We start from the raw sequence: 25,255 nt of genomic DNA, 5'->3' as shown, positions 1-25,255 counted from the left end.
TCATCTGTCTCCTGCTCTTTAGTCCTCATGGTGAAACTACCAATGATTAACACATTTCCTATTTGTAGATATCACCCGACTGAGAACATTTTGGTCATTATTAAGGAGAACCTCACCAATTTCATCCTAACGCTGGAAGCATACTTACAGGAAGCCAAGCTGCACCTTTGAATACAGGATCTTTCCTCCCACAGGCACTCTTACACAATGATTGTTTGCATGACAAAAATAACACAACCCTAGAAAAACCACTTTACAGAATTACCAGCCATGCAGACAAACAAATTGCTCATCTAAAATGAGAACAAATTAACTTAATTCTTAGTGTAAGTTGTTTGCATTGTATGTAAAGACTTGGCCTAACTGGAAGTTATAAAAAATATATATTAAGTCGACTCACGCCAGAAATCAAACACAAACTGAGTGACAAAAAAAGACTGAAAAAATAGCACATAACGTATACTTACACATAATAGTAGATGTCTCCTCCCTACTTATTTACAAATTTGCAAATAAAACCTTCAAAATTATACCAACAACTGCTTTCTGACCTGCTCTCCAAAAGAAAAAGACCTACTTGTTTTAACTAAAAATCAAAACAGAACTGGCTGCCTCCATAAACAGGTGTGTCCTTTGCTAAGATTCCAGAAGAACTGGATATCACCCTGATGTCACTACTAAACGTTCAGATGAAAGAGCCTATACGAATTTTGATCAGGGGGAAACAAAGAGGGGATAAATAATGTATACTGCATTAAAAGAGATGAGGGAGAAAACTGTTTAGGAGGAATATATGATTAGGTATTATGGTTATGACAGGAGTCCAGAATGAAAGCTGCATAGTAGAGCGGACTGAGGGGTGGGGTGGGGTGGGGGGGAGCGGATTGTATAACAATGAAAGAATTTTTTTTTTAACTTTTCAAAGAGAAAAGGGAACTGGGGGGAGGGGTGGGCAGGGAGGAAAGTGTGCAACAATAAATGAATGGAGATCCAAAATCTCTATAAACTTTCATTAAAATTTAAAAAATAAATAAGACATATTTGATCTTTAAAAAAAAGAATTCTGATCAAAAGGGGGGGAAATTAAAATTTTCTTGGACTCCTAACTACCAGTAGCTGCAGAGAAGAAAGAAGGAAATCTCCTCCTGTGTGATTTACAAACTCAGAAAACCCACTAGAGGGTCAGTCATGAGTTGATTCTAACTAGACAGCAATGAGTAAGTGAGTGCTTTGCCTGGGGGGAAAAATGGAGAATTGATGTCTTTGAATCATGGTGACTGTGAAGAATAGATAACCTATATACTGAGAATGAACAAATACATCTCTGAAGAACTATGGTTGGATTGCTTCTTAGCAATGAGGTTGGTGAGCCTTCATCATTTGGACTATGGTTGGATTGCTTCTTAGCAATGAGGTTGGTGAGCCTTCATCATTTGGACATATGGTCAGGAGAGCCTAACTGCTGGAGGACATCATGTTTGGTGACGAGAAGGGCCAGCAACAATGAGGAGGACTCTCAGCAAGGTCTGTTGGTGCAGTGGTTCCCACAACAGGCTCAAACAATCACAACAACTGCAAGGATGATGCTGGACCAGTCAGCGTGTCATCTCAATGAGCATGGAGTTATTCCAAGTCAGAAGGAACTCACAGACACCTAACAACAACAACAGCCACTAAAAAGAGAAAAAAAAAATATGCAAGATGCTGCTTTCTAATAAACACTGTCAAGGATAGTCGTACTAAAATGTCAGGAAGCCATCTTATAATAAGTAGACTATAGGAACATCTTGTAAATGCCACGGAGGACTGACAAATTATTTCCCTAGTTTCCTTCTGGGCCCACAGCCCAGGAAAGATGAGCCTGAACAACGACGACAAAATAATCATTATTTGATGTCCGCAGTTATTACAGAAAGAACTTCTGTTCCCCTTTAAAAAGTCATAGCAGAAAGTTTGATTCCAGTGGAGTCTGTATATTCTAATTTCAAAATAATGCAAAATGGAAAGGACTTTTCCTTTGATAAACAAGCTAGGCAAACCAAAAGATGAAAAACCTAAAAATGAACTAGTCTGCCAGAGTTGTACAGTTTGTTGTTTTAAGTGGTTCTTACTGACACTAGCCTAGCATCAACTATCATTATCTCACATCTGGATTGCTACAACAATTTACAAACCAGGATCCAAATTTTTCCTCATTCCAAATCGTCTAGTCACTAAGTTTCTTGTAATTCTACCATGTAACTATGTCACTCCACTAATAAACTAAAATGGCTCTCTTCTACAAAACATCTCAATTCTTCTCACAAACGGTTCCATGACTCAGTCTTACCTCCCCAACTCTGGCAGCGCTGGGGTTAAGGAGTTGTGCTGCCAACTCAAAAGCAAGCAGTTTCTAATCTACCAGCTGTTCTGAGGGAGAATGATGGGCAATCTTCTCCCACCAGAGGGTCAGTTATGAGTCAATTCTATCTTGATGACAAGAAGTTGCTCTTTGTTGACTTTCCTATAAAAATCTTTCTTTCCAGTTCAGCTTTTTCATCAAAATAATGCTAATTTTCCGTTTTTCTTTTGCTCATCCTGTTATAAGATGGCATCTGTATTTTTTCGCTCAGGTTCTCCATTTTTCACTAACTGATCTATCCATTCAATCGAGCATTATAAAAGCATCTACTATGTGTTTGCAATTTAGTGCTAAGAGATAACAGATGACTAAGTCCTCATGGAACTAAATGTTAATTCTGTGAGTCAGATACATAAACAGAACAGTTTATTACCCCACTGCTGAAAATCTGCTCCTAGCAACAATTTAGTACGTGTTGTAACACTGTGTACAGAGTGCCATGGAAACACAAGTAGTGATTCACCACAGAAGGCAAGAGATGAGGAGATCATGATCAAGGAGATTTCAATTGGAATTGAAACTGAGTCTTGGATGAAAACATTCGAGAGGAAAGGGTTAAGGAGCAATGGCCATAATATGAAAGGGGATAATATGCTGAAGACAGCAAGAAACTCAGCAAGACTGGTGTACGAAGCACAGCTACAAAGGCACACTCAGGTGCATGTGAACTTGATGCACAATCAGTAGTCACAGGTGATTTTTAAGCAGATAAGACTAAGGTCTTAAGGACACATTCTGGAAAGACTCTCAATATCGACTGTGTTAAAATTTCCCCCCAAGGCTGTTTGTTCACAGGGTCACTGTGAGTCACGCTGACTTGAAGGCAATCAACAACAACAAAAACCCTTTAACTACTAGAACAGTTAGCAAATCCCATTAAAGGGTATGTACGCAGCACTGCACAAGACATTACTGCATGTCATCTCATTGAATGCTTACAAAGTCTTTAAAGGAACATCAGTTAAGAGAAATTAGGTATTTTAATCAAAGAATATAGTTTAAAAATGGAAGGTGACATTCAGATCTAACTCTAGAACTTGTGATCTATTCCAACCGCTATGACATCAATTCTAACAAGTAACAACCCCATAAGACATAGCACAACTGCCCCATGTGGTTTCCACGTGGCTGTCATTTTTATGGAAGAGAACAGTCTTTATCCCATAGAGGAGCTAGTGGGTTCAAATGGCTAAACTCCTGGTTTGCTGTCAAGTACTTAAACACTCTACCACCAGGACCCTCCCTTTCCTTCCATTATGTCACACACAGTCCTACCGGAATTATACTTATCCTCTCCCTCAACGATATGCGTGTCTTCTAACCTTTCTTGGAGTTGTTTACCTGAGCTTTCACAAATTAGCTGATTTTAAACATGACATTTGTTTCTGTTGTTACTTGCCGTTGAGTCACGAATTAGTCATGGGGCGGGGGAGCTAAGCAGGGAGAAAAGTGCAACATTGAATGAATGGAAATCCAAAGTCTCTGTAAATGTTCATTAAAATTATTAAAATAAAATCTAAAAAAAAAAAAATGTCATACAGATCCTATGAACAACAGACCTGAATAGTACCCTTACGTCATCCTCGACATTTCTGACACACTTGAGACCAGTGCTGCAGGCACGTTGTCAATTCATCTCATTGGAGGGGTCTTCCTCTTCTTCACAGATCCTCCATCTTTCTAAGCATAATATTCCTTTCCAAGAAATAGCCTCCACTAGCTACATGTCCAGAGTATGAAAGATGAAGCTTCACAATCTTTGCCTCCAAGGAGCACTCCAGCTGTACTTTCTCCAAGATCTATCCATTTGTGCTTTTGGTGGTCTATGGGATATTCAGTACTCTTCTCCAACACCATAACTCAAAAGTTATCCTTCCTTTTGTCATCTTTTTTTTCCACTGTTCAACTCTCTGATGTGTAGCATGTAACTGAGAAGACCTTAACCTGAATCAGGTGGACCTCACTCTTCAAGCTGACATCATTGTTCTTAAGTATTTTGGTGAGGTTCCTGACAGTAGACATGCCCAATGCAATACATTCCCTGATTTCCTGACTACTGGCACCAGGGGTGTTGACTGATTATCCAAGCAAAATGAAATCATTTACATCTTTAACCCTTTCTCCTTCTATTACGATGTTGCCTACTGACCCAATGGTGAAGACCTTTGTTTTTTTGATGTTGAAAAGTAATCCATACCAAACGCTGTGTAGTTTTTTTATCTTCTACAGCAAGTGCTTTATATCCTCCTCACTTTCAGTAAGGAAGATTGTTTCATCTACTTAACGCAGGTTGTTGATGAGTTTTCTGATACAGATGCCACATTCCTCTTTATAGGGTCTAGCCTCACAAATTATTTGTTCAGCATACAGACTGAATAGATTTGGAGAAAGGATACATCCCTGACACAAACCCTTCTTGATTTTAAACCATGCAGTGTTCCCTTGCTCCATTCGGACAACAGCTTCTCAATTAATTAAGTAAGTAAAATACTGATTTATTTACAAAGTCTGAATTTTGTTTTTCACAAGAGATCCTTCCCATTTCCCTCAACCCATCGAATTGTGCAACCCTATAATTAACACCCCACCCCTCACCCATCCTCACTCCTCTGCTTCCACCCTCCCATCCCCTTTGATCCTCATACTCATTCTACAACAATGGTTTTACACAGTATTTGTCCTTGTGGGACTGAGTTCACTCAGCATAATGCTCTCTAACCCCTCCCAAGTTAGGTACAAATAATTTACAAAAATCACTGCTCCTGTGTACTGCGTAGTATTCCATTGTATGAATGAATGTACCACAACTTCTCAATCCATTCATTTGTGGTTGGACATGTGAGCTGTTTCCATGTTCTTGCAATGGTGAATAATGCTGCTATGAACAATGGTGTACAAGTCTCTGTTTGAGGCTCAGTTCTCATTTTCTTAGGGTATATTCCAAGGAATGGAATAGGTGAGTCATATGAAATTTTTAAGTTTAACAACAACTTGTTGATCAAGGTACAGATTTCATTATGAGCACAATTAAGTGTTCTGGGATTTCCGTTTTTCACAATGTTAATTAACCATAATGCTTTTGCACAATCAATAAAATACAAATATTCTGGTATTCTCTGCTTTCAGTTAATATCCATCTGACACCAACAATGATATTCCTCTTCGAAACCCAGTTTAAACTTCAGGCAATTTCCTGTCAATGTACTGTCCTAGCCATTTTTTTTTATGATTTTTAGCAATATTTTGCTTGTATATGATATTAATGAAGTTGTCCTATAATTTTCACTCTGCTGGATCACCTTTCTAGAGAACAGAAAAAATATGAATCTTTTCCATTCAGTTAGTCAGGCAACTATCCTCCAATTTTCCTGGCATAGACTGGTAAGAACATCCAGGGCTGCATCTGTGAGTTAAAATGTGTCAGCTGGTATCCCATTGAATCCTGGGGTCTCATTTTTTGCCAGTGCATTCAGAGCAGCTTGACTTCATCCTTCATTACCAGTGACTCTTGTTCATATGGTACTTACGGAAATTTTTCAGTGTCAACCAATTCTTTTTGGTACAGTGACTCTGAGTATTCATTCCATCTTTTTTAAAAAATATTCACAATAGAAAACACACCTATTTATTAGATCCTAAATGTACATGCTGTTGTTGTCTACCATAAAGTTGGAACCAACTCACAGCTGACCCTCCGACAGGCTTTTGCTGTTTTGTTTTTTGAGGTATGACTTATTTATTTTTTTGTTTGTTTTCTCAGTCATGAACCATGTAGAACCCCGGGGACATCACAAAGCCCATGAGGCTGTTAAGGTTTAGGGGCTGGTACTGGCCAGGAAGTGAGTCCCGCAGGAGCCACAGGCCTGGTTCAGGGTCAGTCCCTGCCCACCACTAGGTATCACAGTGCATCCTCTTCGCTCCAGCCCCCGCCAATCATGAAATGGAATTCCTGGAAGTCTGAGATACCATGGAAGAGAACAAAAAGCTCCAGAAACCACAGAGATGTGAAACAGCTGAAGAGAGTGAAGTCAGATGTCACACTTGCCAGGAAAGAATTGCTCAGGGACCTGGGCAGCATAAAAGGCAGCTCCCATGATATAAAGGATGGCCATCAGCATCAACCAGCCTATTTGCCCTATGGTGGCAGCTTTCAGGAATCCCTCTGAGATGACACAATGCAAGGTAGGAATGATTCTACTCAGGCTTAGGCCCCAAAACACGCCTGCTCTTACTCCCCAATACTCATGAGTGGCAAACATGTCCCACTGGGAGACTATAATGGTTGCAATGCTCAGCACACAGATGACAATCAGATGAAGCAAGGCTGTGAGTTCCAGTAGGAAGAATAGTCAAGCCAAGGAACAAAACTTCCCATAATCAGAAGAACAATACCAGATTAGTCCACTTTAGAGAAGAGTCAGGGAAACCCCTTTCCGAGTGAAAGTAGACTGTGTGGAAGAGCCATGAAAAAGAAAGGCAGAGAATGGCTCCCACAAAGATGAATTCAAAGACAACTTTCTCTTGTAGAGGGGCCACAAAGGAGATGTTTGAGTGAAACGTATAAAAGCTTCCCAGGCACAAGAAGAATACACAACCTAAGAGATATGTCCAAATCTTGCCTGTCTCCGTGTGTATTCTGAAAATGCTCTTAAAACAGGCTCAGAAAGAAGGCATGGGGGTGAGGAGGTGGCGTCCATGTAAAAGGAAGTCAGTATCCTTGAGCCAATCTGGTAAAACATGAGGGATTACTCACCATTGACCTTCCCACACCTTACAAACAAACTCTTCTATTCTTTCCAATGCATGGTGAGCTTGTAAGAGAGGGGACATGCCCATCAGTCTCGCATCCTCCTGACAATCTCCATCATTGCACTCATACTCCTCAGTTTTTAGTTTTGGTGATATTTTGGGGGTTTTTGTTGTTGTTGTTTGTTTGTTTGTAATAAGAATGAACAGTTGCTTCTAAAATGGGCTCCAAATTTCATTCTTGGTAGATGTCATTGTCATTTCTCCTTGTATCACCTAGTTTGGTGCCCTTTTCTGAGCCTTATATCTGGCTCTGGAGTCCTGCTGCACGGTAACTGATTTTCTTCTGTCTATTCACGGGATACCCATGCCTTTCTTACAAAATGTCTTTCTTTCTGTCTCTTCTTGGGAGGGTGGACTTTCAGAAACAGTTAACCCTCCTCTCCGACACAGGCTCTCCTTCTCAGCCCAGGAAACGATGCTCACACTCCAGAGATCCTCCCTCAGAACTTGTCACCACCTTGCCACACATCTCAGACTCCCAGAACCACAGCTAGGGGAGGGGAGGGGGGCCAACCCGGTATAGCTGCCATCACTGCCGCCGCTACAATGCCACCCTTCCAACAGGTTTTTAAAGGCAATTTAATCACATTGGAGAAAACTGTCCATCTTTCTCCCATGTAGCAATTGGTGGCCTTGGGCCAACTGCCTTTGGAACTGCAGTGTGGTTCTGTCCCATTTGGCCAAGGTGTGCCTCCTTCCATCTTCTTTTGATGCTTCTTGGATCATTCAAGTTATTGCTCACAGCATTTCTCAGTGTTCCAACTTGAGGCTTGAATGCGTTTTTCTTTCAGCCTGAGAAATGACCAGCAAGTTCTAACTTTTTATTCTCTGACTCCACCGATTCGCACATGTTGTTGTAAAATTTCCTTAGCTGAAATGAAGAACTGGACTAAGGAATCTCTCAGATCACATCCACTCACATCCAATTCTCTTGTCCCACACTTTGGATCAACACGAACCACAAATCCTGACATGTAAGAAGCAGAATAAGTGAGCTGATGTGATTTTTGGGATGTCCCAGCCCACCATGTTTATTAACAGTCATCCAACAATACTGATTCAGAACAGTTCTCAAACCAGGAAGCTGCGTACAAGTTAATAAAATCATCAGCAAGACTTATCTCGTTGAGCTCTTGATCTCTGAATGGCTCTTACTCTGTAAACACAGCCTCATCTAAGCATGCTTACATGCTCTGCTTGTGAAGACTTGACCTGGAGGACACTCCAGTACCAGGGGGTTCTAAGAAAGTGCGTAAGATAATGCAAGAAACATAATGGAAACAATTACTTATATTAAACTTCCAGCAAACTGAGACATTAACAAAAGCAGATTCTGACAAAGTATGATTATCTTGCAAGACAATCTTTTGTGAGTCTTTCTTACATGGGAAGAACATTTTTCCTATCTTAAAACAACATATAGTTATTTACCTTGGTTTAAGAATCTACTGGCCGATGGGATTTTTTACCTTTTTAAAAACATAAACATGTAGGTATTTTTTCTGTTGCTGGCTTTTTGTGAAGTTTACTACCCTTCATTAATCACCTTCTCTGAGCCTCCAGGGAAACCAACTTAGGTGGGCAAAAATTCCTGGAGGTTTTTCTGGGAGGTACTTAGAACACCCACACCTCAGACATAAGAAATACTTGATGGATATATAAACAGTCTTAAGAGGATAATTTGGTTAACAAGAAATATTTATATGAGTAAAGATCAAATATTTACCCATTGGGCCATTAAAGAGATATTTAAAAAAATGATAAGGGCATATGACCATATAAATCTAAATTCCTTAACTTTTTAATGGATAACTCATCCAATTCTCAAATTACCAAATCCATCTTTTTATACTTTAATCAGCATGGAGCAGAAGATAATATGGCATCTATTATAAAATCATTACAAAGGAAAAGACTAGACTTAACTGTCCATCTTCCAAGGATATTATAATAACCACAAAGTAGTCTTCAACACAATGAGTAGCTATGTTGTTATATGCCGTCAAGTCACCTGTGACTCATAGCAACCCTATGTACAACAGCTCTGAAGTCTGCCCTGTCCTGAGCCAATCTTACTGACTCCAACACATATATCCCCATTTCCCTACTCACGGTATCAATCCATCTCACCCAGGGTCTTCCTTTCCTGTGCTGTCCCTCCACCCTTCCAAGCATGATGTCCTTCTCCAAGGATCAGTCCCTCCTGGCCACATGCCCTAAGTATGTAAGACGGAGCTTCAAAATCCTAACCTCCAAGGAGAAACTTAGTTTCACCCTCTCCAAGACAGACCTATTTGTTTTCTTCATAGTCCACAGGATGTTCAAACTCTTCTCCAGCACCACAACTCAAAAGGCAGCAATTCTATCTTCCTTGGTCATTATCCAGCTCTATGATGCACGGCAAGTAAATGTGAAGACCACGGCCTAGATCAGGAGTACCTTAGTCTGTAGACTTATATCCTTGCTTCTAAGTACCCTGAAAAGATCCCTGACAGCAGATTTACCTAATGCAATTCATCTTTTTATTTCCTGACTGATGGTGCCAAGAGCATTGATTATGGAGCCGAGCAAGCTGTAACTGTTAACAACCTCAATCTCCTCTCCTTTCATCATGATGCTACCAACTGGCCCAATGGCGAGAATCTTTGTCTTCTTGATGCTGAGCTTTAATCCATATTGAAGACTATATATAGTCCTTGACTTCAGGTTCTCCTCAGTTTCAGCAAGCAAGGTTGTGTCATCTGCATAACACAAGTTGTTAATGAATCTCCCTCCAATCCTCATAAAGCTCAGCCTCCTGATATCTGTTCTGCACTTAGATTGAAAGAGTAGCTATATCCATTTTAAAAACCAGGCAGGATGTATAAAAATCATTGTAAGATTCAGTCAACTCTAATATCCCTACACTATAGGGATGGTCTTTGCTATCACTTGTTATGTATCAGAGAGTTGGACAATGATGACGGACGATAGAAGAGAATTGATGTCTTTGAGCTGTGGTGTTGGAAAAGAGTATTGAGGGTCCCATGGACTGCTAGGAAAACAGATTCCTACTGGAGAGGGTTAAACTGGGCGGTTCCTTGGAGGCAAGGATTCTGAGGCTCCGCCTAACATACATGTTGTAAGGAGGGACCGATCCTTGGAGAGGGACATCATGCTTGGGAGGATGGAGGGACAGCGCGGGAGGGGAAGGCCCTCTATGAGGTGGATTGATTCAGTGACTAGGGTAATTTGGATGGAAGTATCAGAGGCCGTGCGACTGGCATAGGACAGAGCAGAGTTTAGGGCTGTTGTACATAGGGTCACTATGAGTTGCAAACGACTTGATGGCACATAACAACAACAAACAACATAGGGATAAAATACAACAGTTAAGCAAAACCTCTTATCTACTCAGCTACATAATCAGCCACTTGAGAGAAATATTCTTACATTGCCTCTTTAAGAATATTTCCAAGAACTGACTAAATTTAGAACACAAATGAAGCAGCCAATAGTGATAAACTTTTGGAAAACTACATCATACAAAAGAAAATAAATGTTCTCCCATGTTAAAAAGAGAGTGAGAACACAAGCAAGAAAGAGACCCTTTTTAGAAAGGTCAAATATACTCAGTGACCCAAACTGACTGTATTTTTAGAAAGAGATGAAATTTGTTATTATTTGTCAAACAAGAACATTTCTTAAGCTGTTCAATTATTATTTCACTCCTATGTGTTGAAATATTAAAAATACATATGGTTTATTTAGTTGTTGTTGTTGTTAGATGCCATCGAGTCGTAGGTGACTCATAGCGATCCTATGAACAAAAGATGTGAACACTTGTATAACTTTCACCGTTTCTCCAGGTTCACAGTTTCTGAAGGCAAGCTATTTCAAAAGTGGATGTCAATCCTGCTTCCAAGCTTGTTTTAACTGGGGAGCTCCACCAAACAATGTCCACCATGGGTTAGAGCACATAATATGTAAGAAAAATAAAAAGAAAAGTTGCTGTAAAGAATAATTTCACCTTTCCCAACCCATTGACTAAGACTTCAGCTTGAGATTAGTTTAGATGCTTATAAATACATATAGGGTTGAGGTTGTTCCAGAAATTTCGAGAGAGACACCCTGGAGGATGGCCGGTAGCATAAAATGTGTTTGACCATCATAGATGGCAAAGGGAGTGGTGGGGAAGGAGAGATTGGACCACAGTCAACAGCAACATCGACCAGAAAGCATTACCACAGCTTTGTAATATAAGCAAGCAGGTGAGTCCCAACTAGATAGCGTTTCTTAGAAATGTGTTGGGTAGAGAACTAGATGAGCACCAACCTATGTCTCCCTGAAACTGTCTCCTCTCTGCCCTTATGGGAAACCAACAATTGAGACAGTTTCTGAATCCTCAGCCCCACGGATAATATGCCTTCTTTTCATTGCCAAAGGAGCTCTGTAAGATTAGTGGTGAGAAGCTGTGCTGCAATTCTGAAGGCATGCAGTTTGTGGCCACCGGCTGCTCCTCTGGAGAAGGAGGGGCAATCTGTTCTCGTGTGATTAATTCCCTTTGAAAATCGGCTGGAGAGTCAGCAATGGGTCGGTGCCAACTCGAAGGTACACAACAACATTGTCAATGTCCTAGTAGGCGGAGAACTGCCTTCTTACGAAGTTCACAATCCCCAAAGCTTTGCAACAGTGCATGCTTAGGAACCATATAATTAATAATTTTCACGTTGTAACTTTAAATAAAATAGAATCACTAAAATATCACTCCTACCATCTGAAACAAAATACACAGTCTGTGAGCTGGATGCAAACCCAGAAGACGATCTCTGGCTCTGTGAGGTAACTTCCTATTTCTGGGTTTGTTTGTCTGCACATTCATATAACGGGATGGCACACAGGGCCCTAGAGAAAGCCTCAGTCTCGAAGCCAGTAGTCCTGGACCTAGCCTTCACTATTTGACCTTAATTTCTTCATCTGTAAAATGATGGCAATGAATTAAATGACAGCTGACGCCCCTTCTGCCATCCCACAGTGTGGTTAAGTGCCAGCTGAGTGATATTGGAGAAATTCTGGAAGGGGCGGAACAAGATCAATGAATGAGGTGGGTGGGCCTGGGGCTGAAAATTCCCTCCAGCATAAGGACCTCACAAGTCAGGGCTTGAAAGACTGGTGGGACTTGCTCGGTGGGCCATAAACACATCAGATTTGCTAAGGCCAGGTGTTAATGCAGGTAAGAGGAGGGAGAAGAGGAGACAGAGGGGGAGCAAGTGATGAGCCCCAAGTGAGTGCCTGGTGAATGGAAAGGGAAGCATGGGAAGTCCTGTACTCACTGGTCTGAATCCACTAACTTTTTTAGTCCTTCCAATCACATAAAGTAATGTGGTTCCTTTTATACCCAAGGAAATGAAGGATATCTGTCACTGGTCCCACCGCAGCAATAGCAGAGGCAAAACCAGAGTAGGGTCCATCTGCCTCCATCACCTGCGTTCTATCTGCTATATCAACTATCTTCACATTCATGCCAAATAGGTGGTGCTATTATTTCATTTTCATATACAAGACTACATCACCCTCAAGTATCAAGAGCACAGCTCAATTAATCACTGTCATTGTTGTTGCTGTTTGGTGCCGCTGAGTCATAGACAACTCATAGCGACCCTATGAACGAAAGGCCTGAGCACTGTTCATAGGGTTTCCAGAAGCAAGCCATTTCAGAAGTGGATGCCACTCCTGCTTCCAGGCTTGTTTTTGTTGGGAAGCTCCAGCAAACACTATCCACTATGGGTGACCATTACCACGTTTGGCAAAAAAAATCACTAGTAAATAGTTAATAATATCTACCACCAATTTTCACAGATTGGCAGAGGAAGAGAGGACAGCAGAATCATGCTAATGACAGGAATGCAATGGCAGAAGAGAAAGCCAACATAATTGCACATAAAGAACTCAAGTGTAAAACCAAGGGGTGCCATGCATCATCCTAGCCTCAGTTTAAAAAAAAAATGCACTGACATTGATTTCTGACTCAAGAGTTACCCTAACGAATGAGGTTCCCTAGTCTGTTATCTTACAGGAACAAATCACATGTTTTTTTACCACAATACCACAAGGGCTGATTACATCAGGAAAATGAAGGAGTTAAAAAGTCTCTAAGGTGCCTATGGTCCTAGAATAAATGCCAACATCTTACCCTTTAATCAAATAGTCTTTGTACTCCAGTTACACAGTGGGTTACATGTCGCACCACTAAGATTCAGTAGTTCAAATCCACTAGCTGCTCCTCAGAAGAAAGAAGGGCAATCTCCTGCAAAGACTTTTCAGCCCCATTAATACAAGGTGATAAATCTCAAACTCACTGCATGAAAATATTAAAAAGGCCTTACTTCCCAAACTGGATCATTCTCAGTGTGATATTAAAATATCAATATCCTACAAGCCATGGTGCAGTCCCTAGATGGTACCAACAGTTAAAGAACTCAGCTGCTAGCCTAAAAGCGAAAGGCTCAGGACCACTCATAAGCCTTGGAGGTGAAAGGTTCACCTATCAGCCCTGAAAGATCTGCCACTGAAAGCCCACTGGCACACTGCTGTGTTCTGGCACACTGGCGTTCATCAAGAGGTGGCATCTACTCAAGGCTTACTAGTTACTAAGGGCAACCGTACAGCCATCACTGGCATTAGAATGAAAGAACAGCTCCCAAATCTTCAGGAGGAGTAAGAAGTGACATCATTCCCCAAAAGTTGTACACAGTCTCATCTCATCTCTGTTCTTGTTTTGGGTGCTGTCAAGCTGGCTCCAACTCGGAACAACCCTACATGAAAGAGAATGCAATCTTCCCCAGTCCTGTGCCCCATCCTCATCATCTCTGCTGTCCTCGAGATGACTGGTCCTGTCACTGGGTCAATCCATCGAATTGAGGCCCTTCCTCTCCTTTGCTGATCCTCTCATTTTCAAATAGGATGCCTTTTGCCAGAGTCTTTTCTTCTGATAAAATGAATGTGGGAGAAAGTCTTCTTATCCTTGTTTCTAAGGATCCTTCTGGCACCACTTGCCCCAAGACAGATTTGTTCTTTTGGCAGCCCATGATATACTCTACATTCTTCTATCACATCTAGGAAGCATTTTATCCTAAGAGGCAGAATCACAAGCCAATTCAGAGCATGGACTCCAGAGAGAGACTGCATTCCAGTTCAGCACGCTCCTCTGTAACATGGGCAGCTTATAATCTTCAATGGGTTGCTCAGAGTATTAAATTAATACAGGAAAAGTATATGTCACTATACCTTGGTGAATAATGAAACTAATGATAAAAAAAAAATCACCAACTCTGAAATGAAAATTGAAGGTGATGAAACTAAGGCGAGCTCTTCCCCTCCCCACCTCACAAACTGCTGTTAATTTGTGAGTATATTCTATAACATTAGCAATAAAACTAAAATATAAAGCACCATTTGAGCAAGAAAATGCTACCAGAGACTGTATCTCACCGACTTTACATTTATTTTTAGTAAGAAATTTTATCTTTTCTTACATAAACTTTGAATTACATAAGATCTTCATGAAATGTTATTTTTCTGATCAGATTCATCCATCAATTATGACTTTATATCAATATTAACATATCAGTGCTCTTAGTGGAACAGATAGCTGGTTAGCTCCAGAATGAGACTCTTACTATCTACTATCCATTATTTTTAAAACAATCCGTTAGTTATAAAGAGAAACTAGTAGATCAAGTGCAGAATTATTTTTATTGTGTGCCACTGAGTAAGAAGTAACTCATAGCTGACCCTCCAGCAGGTTTTCAGAGGCAGTAAATCACATGGGATGAAATCGCTCATCCTCCCGCAGAGCATCAGCTGAATTTGAACCTCATGCCCGTGGGACTGCGGCTTAGCTTCTTATTATTAGGCCATCAGAGCTCTCAGAATTATGAAGAAGGAAAAGAAGATGAAATATCAAGAGTGTAGCATACAGAGTGATGGTAAAATTTATCAGAAATTTGATATATATATATATGTATGTACTAACCAGACAGGAATAAAAAGCATTTTTTTTTACTTTATTATTTTTGTGTGAGTGTACCATCAAATCAGATCTGACTGGCACAGGAGGAGATTGTCCCTCCTTCCCCAGCAGAGCATCTGGTGGATTCGAACCGTGCGCCTCTGGGACTGTAGTTGCAGCTCCTTGCCACTAGGCCACCAGAGCTCCTCTAAAAGCATACTTCTTATAAGAGGTTATGGCTTTTCTTTAAAGTATCTGAGAAACACTGCTCTAGTTTTAAAGTATGGCCAAGAAAATCAAGTTTGTAAGCAACTTTTCAAGCGTTGGCACTTAATGCATTGTAAAATCCTAACAAAAGATCTGAATATGTGGTATTCTTGGACCAAAAATTCATACAAAGAAATACAGAAATGACTGATCTTCCCCTTCCTTCGACAGGAAGCAGAATTACAGAGGACCCCAGCCAACCTCAGGAGGAACAGAGAAATCATTGTGTGAGTATCCTGCCTCATTTACCTGTGTAAGCATAAGAAAACCCACACATTCTTGAAAGAATAATTCCTTAAGTCTCTGACCACTACCTCCACTATCCTTGGAAAATTTTCATATGGCTTTTCTGAATATGACAAAAGAAAACACATATTTTTAAAAAGTTTCCATCTAATTTAAATAACTTCGTGAAAACCTGGATGGTGTAGTTAACACATTGCTGCACATATTTAAAATGACAACCGTGCTTAGAAATACATTTTTCCCCCCAATGTATTATCGTCATTTGCACCAACTTGTTAACATGCATGGCTGTTAATTAAAAGGTTGGAGATTCAAGTCCACTGACACATGCTTGAAAGAGAAGCACCAGTCACTGGAATTCTACGGAGCATAATTCTACTCCTGTCACAGAGATCACCACTGACCCAAACATATTCACAGCAACTAGGGTGGTTTGTAGATTTGTCCTCTACCTGCTTATAAAGTAACGAGTAGAACAAATCAAACAAACAAAAAAAAAACACACAGACACACACACACACACACACACACAAAACAAATCCACACCCAAGCAAGTTGTGCTTAAAATGAGCCACAGGGACCAGAACAGGAGAGATGAAAAAAAAATCAAAATTTTTAAGGAAAAATATAGCCACTGAAATCAGCCAGTTTAAGGCAGAGTGGTGTGCCTTTGAAGAATAACAAAGTAAAGGTATGAAAGCTAATCAAACATACATTAGTAGCTAGTCAAACCCATGTAGGAAAAAGGCAGAATTAAGGCTACAGTTATACTACTGGTTGTACAGTGTATATAGACACCCTGAATAACAACCAGAGGCTGTATGTTTTCTTTGGCAGCCAATAAAAGTGAAGGGTTTTGATGTGAAACCTGTGTAGACCAAGAACAGAACTTGATTTCTGATGTTTACTCACCTTTATGGCTCTCCTTGAGATCATCTTAAAGATGGGTCCCTGCACCTGCCTTCCATTCAGCAGACACAAAAAAAGAACTAACCAGCACAGTCTGCTCCCTCAGATAGATTCCAGAGATAGTCAATTAGTTTGAAATTTCTGCCAAGCTTCAGTTCTCACAAAAATGCATAGCCTCGGGATACTGCTGGCTCCTCTAGTTGAGCCTAAGAGAAGCCCAACTTCTGTTGGGTGTCCACAAGTTCTCTGTAAGCAACCATCCCAGGAAGGAATCAAGGCTGAATCCCTTGGGGAAAGAAAACAGTTGAAGCTCTCCAACTCAATAACCTTAGAGTCTCACAAGCTGTTCTAGTTATCTGGCTTCATAATAAACTACTCCAAAACTCAGTGGCTTAAAGCAACAATCACTTTTATATCCCACAATTTGGAGAGCTGAGAACTTGAGAAGGACTCAGCTGGTGATGCCTGTGCTCCACACGCGGTGATGAATGAAATCACGTGGTGATGGTATTCAGCCGGGAGCTGAGCTGGACATTCCTGATGTCTTGGTGGAGAAGGACAGAAGGTGGGACTTAACTGAGAAGATCCATGTCCTCTATAGCACGGCAGCTCAAGCTCCAGGAGATCAAGGTGGAAGTCATGGATACTTTTAAAAGGATATGCCTAGAACTAGCATAATATCTGAAGTCCACAGTGGTCATAGCAACTTCAGGTCAGCCCACATTAAGCGAGTGGAGTGTGAAAGCCTTTATGGTCATCTTTACTGCCTCATAAAAACCAAAATCTGCTCAAAAAGTAGAGGGTCAACAAAAGATAAAACCCTCAACAAAATGGACTGATAGGGTGACTGTTAACAATGGGCTGGAGCATGGTGGAAACTCTGAGGGTGTTACAGGAAAGGATAGAATTTCGATATATTATTCAAAGGGTAATATTTCAGGGTGTCATCCAGTTTAGTTACTGAATATTGGAAATCATAAAATTTAGATGAAGAAAAAGTGACTCAGACCTTGGAGTCTGCTACTTTATGATGAAAATACCCTTTTCAAAAAATACCAAACAAACATATACTACCACCAAGTCAATTCTGATTCTCACTGACCCTATATGGCAAAGTGGAATTTCTTATTGGGTTTCTAAGGCTGTAAGTTTTCCAGAAACAGACTGACTCATTTTCCTTCCTCGGAGAGGCTAGTGGATTCAAATCACCTACCTTTCGGACAGCAGCTGAATTCTTTAAACCACACCACCACAAGTGTGCCTTTAAAATACATTCCAAATAGGACAATTTTTTATTCAATATATATAGTAACAAGGAGAACATTCTCCAATTTCAGTTTCTACCAGAATGTTGAGGTAGGGTCTAGAAATATTAGCAATTATGTCAGTGTTAGATACAAGAACATTTAAGATAGAGACACATACACGGATCCAGAGAGTTCTGGTGGCCTATGGTAAGAAGTTGCACTGCAATCTCAAAGGCAGGTGGTTCAAAGCCACCAGACACTCTTCGGGAGAAGGCTGGGCAATCTTCTTTTGTGCAATTTACTGCCTCTGAAACCCACTGGAGTATCAGCTGTGAATTAGTTCTGAATCCACGGCATGTAGCAACAATCATGAGGTGCCAAAGGGCAATGATTCTCAACCATAACAGACCCACAACCTCTTTTATAATAGCTCTACCTTTACCATCCTAAATGAAATTCATAAGTTATATCATATATAATTTCCAAAGGAGTGTATTATGCATGTCTGTGTGTGGGTGTTTAGTAACCAGTTGCTGTTGTTTATTTTCAGATTTTATTTATTCATTCGCTAAGCATTAATGAGGGAGCTCTGGTGGCCTAGTGGGTAAGGAGTTGCACTGCAAACGCAAAGACAGGTCGTACAAATCCACCAGCTGCAACACTTCTACGTTCACTCGGGAGCTGTGGGAGCCTAGTCCACAGGGACTTGCACTGCCAACTCAAAGGTCACATCTCTTTGGTGGTTACAGTCCTACATGGATTCCTCAGGAGATAGATGAGCAGTCTCCTCCTGTGAAATTTACAGCCACTGAAACCCTGCTAGAGCGGCAGCTGAGTCAATTTCAACTCCACAGAAGAGAGAGTGGCTGTGGGCTCTATTTTGATCCAGAGTGGCAAATGAGGGGTTTCCTGACTGTGATCTTTTGAAGCAGATTGACATGGCTTTCTTCTTCTCCTGAGTGGGTTTGAATCCTCTTTCATGTATTTACAAAAATTATGTATGACTACAGCAAAAATTAGAAGGAAATAATATGTGTCAGTAGCTTGTAATGGCATGATGATTACTACACTACAAGTTCTAACATCAGACAGTTTGTATTGTACCTAAATATAACAAATAAGTTAGCTATTTTAAAAATAAGCTTGGATGTCATTCTGTGTAAAATATGCAGGAAAATGAAAGGCTAGAAGTACAGACAGGCAAGCAGTAAAAACTGGTGCTAGAAGAAATAATAACAGACCAGATTTCCTTGTATGTTTTAAGGTAAAAGAGGAACTTCACTTTAAGTAAGTAAATGTAACATGTCAGGACAAATGATAGACTGTCAGGGAGGAGAAAATGAGTTAGAATGATATATCCCTGCCAGCTTTATCAGCATGTTTCCCTGTAAATTGTTCACTTAATCTTAATGATTTCATTGCTTCATGAGAAAAAACATACTGGCAGAGCAGACACACTGGTTGCAATTCATGGGTGGAAAAAGCTATAAAAGCAAATTTCAAAATTTCAACTATGAGCACTTTTTAAACACGTATTAAAAAGAAGCTAAAGAATGAAACACAAAATGCAAGTACATACTGCTTAACATCTACACCAAAGCCAAAGCCCAAGCCCACGGCTATCAAGTCAATTCTGCATGACGGAGAACCTCCTCTGGGTTTCTGAAGCTGTAAAACTTAACAAGAGCAGACGGCCTCCTCTTCCTCTTGCTGACTGCCCATCCTCCCATGGAGCAGATGGTAGATTCGAACCAAAGCCTTTGAGGTTGCGATGCTGCTTCCTACCACTAGGCCACAAGACCTATATAAACACATCTGTCTTGGAAAAAGTGGCATGCTCCTAATTAGAAACAGGCTAGTTAGGCTTTATCTTCCATACTCTGGGCATGCTGGAAAGGAGGGGTCGGTCTCTGGAAAAAGACATGCTGGAAAACAGAGAGTCAATGAAAATAAGGAAGCGTCTCAATGACACAGCTGACACAGTAACAGCCACTGTCACCGGGCTTCAGCATCAGAGACTGTGGTGGTGGTGGTGGTGGTGGTGGTGGTGGTGGTGATGATGATGATGAAGCAGCAGCAGCAGCAGCAGCAGCAGATCAGACAGGAATTTGTTCTACTGTATACAGGTCACTGTAAGCTGGAGCTTACTCAATGGCACCTATAAGCTCAAAAAGTATTTCTTTACATGGTGGTTATATTCTCGGGGAATTATGTGGAATAAAGTAATTTTTTTACATTTTAGGTTCATATTTTTTAATAACCCTTGTGGCAAATCCAGAAGCTGGATGAGATTTGGGGCAATTCTTGACTATGTGGAGCTGCTGCTTCTTCCCACACTTCCCACTCTTCCCACTCTCACTGAATGTTCCTAAAGGTACTCACATATCCCTTTGAGAACTACTTGCTTAGAGTCTATAGACAAAGGACACTCAGAAGTCTAGTAATCTAAGAATGTATGTTGTTGCTGTTGTTGTTATGTGCTGTCGAGTTGCCTGTGACTCATAACGACCCTATGTACAACAGCCCTAAACTCTGTCCTATCCTGTGCCAATCTCACCATCTCTGGCACACCTGCCTCCGTTATTACCCCAGTCACGGAATCAATCCATCTCATCAAGGGTCTTCCTCTCTTGCGCTGTCCCTCCACCCTCCCAAGCATGCTGTCCCTCTCTAAGGACTTAGGTTTAGTACATTTAACATTATACAAGATACTGTTTCTACAAACTCACAGAGATGTATAATTCTAAAACCTTTAAAGCCAATCTACCTCAGGGATTATAAAATCTAAAACTAGTTTAAAGAGGTCAAAAAAAGCTGGATGGAAATTAGCCACAATAACAATGTGAAAGCTATAAAGGCTAGACTAAAACATTTTAGGAGACTTGGAAATTTATCAAAATCAGAAGGGGTTTTTTGGGTTTTTTTTTAAATTTTTATTATTTTGTGTGTGTGTATGTGTACTATCAGATCAGATCTGACTGGTACAGGAGGAGATTGTTCCTCCTCCAGCAGAGCATCTAGTGGATTTGAACCATGCACCTCTGGGACTGCAATGCAGTTTCTTGCCAGTAGGCCACCAAAGCTCGCCAGAAGTGAAGTTTTTGTTTTCATGTGCTGATGGTGGTGTTATTATATGGTATGGAGTCAGAACTGACTCAAAGCTGATCCTTCAGAGAGTTTTCAGAGGTTCTAAACTGCATAAAAGGAGACTGCCCATCTTTCTCCAGTGGAGCAACTGGTGGATACAAACCATGAGCCTTTGGCTTAGCAACTTAACTTCTTATCCACTAGGCCACCAAAGCTTACTTGGAATTAAAGAGTGATTTAGTTATGGAAACCAGAGCAAAATCCAAGTTCTTTTATTAGGTGGGCTGTTGTAGATACAACTTGCTTTATTTGTTAAAGAATTAAATGTATTAACTAAATCTCTAGTGACTTTCAGAAACAGTGTATTTTAGTTTTACAAATTACCACTTACTGTTCAACATTAAGAAAACAAAGATTCTCACCACTAGGACCAACTGAGAATATCATGACAGATGATGAAAAGACTGAGACTGTTGAAAGCTTCAGTTTGCTTGGCTCCATAATCCACACTCTTGGTACCAGCAGCCAGAAAAGCAAGACTAACTGCACTGGGAAAATCTGCTCTTGGGGACCTCTCCAGAGTACTGAAGAGCAATGATGTCAGTATGGAGACCAAAGTATGCCTGATCCAGACCATGCTTTCCCCAATTACTTGCTATGCATCAGAGATCTGGACAATGAGTAAGGATGACAGAAGAAGAATTGATGTCTTTGTGTTGTGGTACTGGAGAATAGTGTTGAATATACCATGGGCTGCTAAGAGAACAAACAGGTTCATCCTGAAGAGAGTGAAAGCAGGCTGCTCCTTGGAGGCAAAGATTCTGCCATTGTGGGCATAATACAAGGAGGGACCACTACTTGGGGAGGGACATCATGCTTGGAAGGGCAGAGGGAAAGCACAAGAGAGAAAGACCCTGGACAAGAAGGACTGACTCAGTGACTGGGGTTATAGAGGAGGGTGTGTCATAGACAGTAAGGTTGGTTTAGGAGAGACAGAACAGGTTTCAGAGATGTTGTACTGTATATAGGGTCACTATGAGTAACAAGTGATTCGATGGCACATAGCAACAGCAGCTAAGAGTATAAACAGAAGGATGAGCAATCTCCTCCCATGTGATTAACTGCCTCTGAAAGCCCACTGGAGGGTCAGCTATGGGTGGGTTCCAATTCTACAATACACAACAACAGCAACTTAGCAACTCCTTTTCCCAAAGAAGTGAACAATAGCTACAGAACTTTAGAATTGTTTTCATTCCATGAAACTGGTATAGAAAACATTTCCTAAGATAGCAAAAAAATGTTGGAAACTAAGCTGAAAAAAATTGTATTAATACCAAACCTCTTTAGGAAAGAAGGAAATGAGGTTGTTTACAAAAATAAATATCATGCAAGAGAATAAAAAAAAATAACCTCAATACTGATAAAAGAAATCCTACTTAAAAGCAAAAGCATTTCTCATTTATCAAATTACCAATACTTGGTAAAATGATAATACTTAATGAAATCCAGGGAGAATGTTGAATACCTTTTATGCATAAAAAATTAAGAGTTCAGGACTGATAAGGAGAAATAAAGCTATCATTATTTATAGATGATAATTGTATACATATGCAGCTCTGGTGTCATGGTCCATGGCATGCTGCATTTCTAACCAAAAGACTGAACTAAAGGTTCAAACCCACTAATCGGCTCCAAGGAAGAAAGATGGGTAATCTCTTCCCATTAAGATTTACAGCCTCAGAAACCTCAATGCAGGATCAAAGGTTGCTATGAGTCAGCAATAAGAATATATACTTATAAAGTTCAAAAAAATCTAAAAGCAAATTATTAGAATTAATAAGAAAACAAAGAAAAGTGGCTATAAAATGAATAAACAAAAATCAATCCTATTCCTTGGAAACAGCCCAAATATCAAACCACATTCTAAAGGATTGAGAAATTATGGTACATTCATATGATGGAATACTATGCAGCACATAGGAGCAATGATTTTGTAAATTGCTATCTAACTTGGGAGGGACTGGAGAGCATTACGCTAAGTGAACTAACCCAGTCATATCAGGACAAATATTTCATAAGACCATTACTGTAAAATGAGGATCCAAGAGGGGAGGGGAGAGCAGAAGTGTGAGGATGGGTGGTGGGCTAGGGTGGTTAATCAAAGGGTCACACAATTTGACAGGGAGGGTAAGCAAATAGGAAAGATCCTGTGTTAAAAACAATGAATATGAACTTTGTAAATAAACCAGTATAATTTTTTTAAAAAAGTAAACAACCCAGCAAAAATAAGTCAAGGATATAAATAGACATTTTACAAAAAGAAGATATATAACTACTAAAAGTATGTAAAAAAATGGCGGAAAAATCAATTACATTCTTGTACACAAGCAAGAGTTGGAAAATGCAATTAAGAAAAAAATTAGGGCAGCAACAAAAATAAAGTGTACACTGAAATAAATCTAAGAGAAAATGGTATAAAGTTCCTAAACATAAATTTATAAAACATTGTTAGAAATCATCAAAGAAGATCTAAATTATACTTCACTCATGGATAGGGCGATTGTCAGGATATCAATTCAACTGAAATTCATTCATAAAGTCAATGCTACTTCAATTTAGACCCAAATACAGATTGAGAAACTTCATAGTTTAATTTTACTATACATGGAAGAACAAAGACCGCAGAACAGTTAACCTGTTATATACAACAGGTTAATTTTCCAAAATACAACAATGTACTTGCTAATGCTTAAAAGTCAATACACATATTCAATTACAGATAAATTAAAAATCCAAACATCTTTCAGAAAATCTTTAAAAGAATGGAAAAGTTTCTTAAACACAGCACAAAATAACTATTTTACAAAACAGCCAATTTGTCAAATAAAAATTTTAATACTGTCCAAAAGCTATTATCAACTGAACTCCATTCCTTGCTGACCCTCCTCCATTAGATGCCTAAGGCTGTAAATCTCATGGGAGGAGACTGTTCAGCTTTCTCTTTCTGAACTACCACAATGGCTCAGTCTTTGAGTTAGCAGCCCAACTCCTTACAGACTATGCCACCAGACTGCAAAGACATCATAAAGAAAATAAAAAAGTAAATCACTCCACAGTAAGAGGATATGGACAATCAGTAATGGACTGTTGTGTATTGTCAAGTCGGAACTGACTCACAGCCATCCTCCAGTGGATTTTCAGAGTATAGTTCCTTACCACTAGATCTCCCAAGCTGCCAGATAACATATTTTTGTTGTACATAACATTGTTGCTGTTGTTAGGTGCCATAAAGTCGAGTATGACTCATAGTGACCCTATGAACACCCAACCTGAACTCTGCTCTATGCTGTGTCATCCTCATTTTCTCTGACATAATAGAGCCCATTGCTGAATTCACCATGTCAATCCATCTCATTGGCTGTCTTCCTCTCCTTCACCAACCCTCCATATTTCCAAGCATAATGTCCCTTTCCAAGGAATAGCCTCACCTAGCTATATGTCTAGAGTATGAAAGATGACGCTTCACCATCTTTGCCTCCAAGGAGAGCTCTGGGTGCCCCTTCTCCAAGGCCTATCCATTTGTTCTTCTTGAAGTCCATGGGATACTCTTCAAGTGGTAAGAAAAAATAGGTGAAAAAACACTTTCAAAAACACAGGAGAGGAAATGTGAAAAGATGCTCATCTTTTACTAAATGGGAAAATTTAAGAATTTTCACAATGCCAAATGTTGAAGATGCTGATCAACAAACTTATTAACAATTATAATCATCATTTAACCACGTTGGAAAACAATACAGCAATTACCTTACAAAAGTGAAGACATGCACATAAGGACAGAGCAATCCAGTTAAAAGGACTTTTGTGTACAACCATCAGGAAGCATGTGTGAGAATGTCCACAGAATCATTATTCATAGCAGGAAAAAAAGGTAGTGTTCTCAGATGCATAATCAAGCAATTATTGTAACAAACTAACTCAAACCTACAGTCCATCAAGTTGATTTCTGATTTCTGAGGCTACATATCTTAATAGGAAAAAAAATGCCTCATCTTTCTTAAAGAGTGGCTGATGAATTCAAACGTTTGACCTTTTATTTAGTAGCCTAACACTAAAATGCCAAGTCCCTTCAGAAAATATCTACCATTGTCCAACCCATGATCTGACAGCTTGTACCTTAAGCTTTCTTGGCTTCTGTGATTCCAAACACATCAACTGCTGACATTTTTTTTCTTCTGACCAGTGTCTCTTAAGTTTAATTGTACTGTTTCCAAAGGAAGGTGACGTGTCCTGAAAGATGCC

The 25,255-nt window shown here is 40.0% G+C and overlaps 1 protein-coding gene and 1 pseudogene across 1 annotated transcript in view; both read right to left on the bottom strand.

Moving 5' to 3' along the window:
* The window catches only part of LAMC1 (laminin, gamma 1 (formerly LAMB2)), a gene marked incomplete at its 5' end in the record, with an annotated part of 159,097 nt that overhangs the window by 102,940 nt on the left and 30,902 nt on the right, over positions 1-25,255 (bottom strand). The window lies entirely within an intron of this gene.
* Positions 6,300-8,848, bottom strand: LOC102856854 (annotated as a pseudogene).

This window comes from Elephantulus edwardii, unplaced genomic scaffold (assembly GCF_000299155.1).
Source record: "Elephantulus edwardii isolate Elephantulus edwardi_28Jun2011 unplaced genomic scaffold, EleEdw1.0 scaffold00061, whole genome shotgun sequence".
Taxonomy (NCBI): Eukaryota; Metazoa; Chordata; class Mammalia; order Macroscelidea; family Macroscelididae; genus Elephantulus; species Elephantulus edwardii.
Note: the sequence above shows the minus strand (reverse complement) of the source record. Positions and strands in the feature narration are given on the sequence as shown.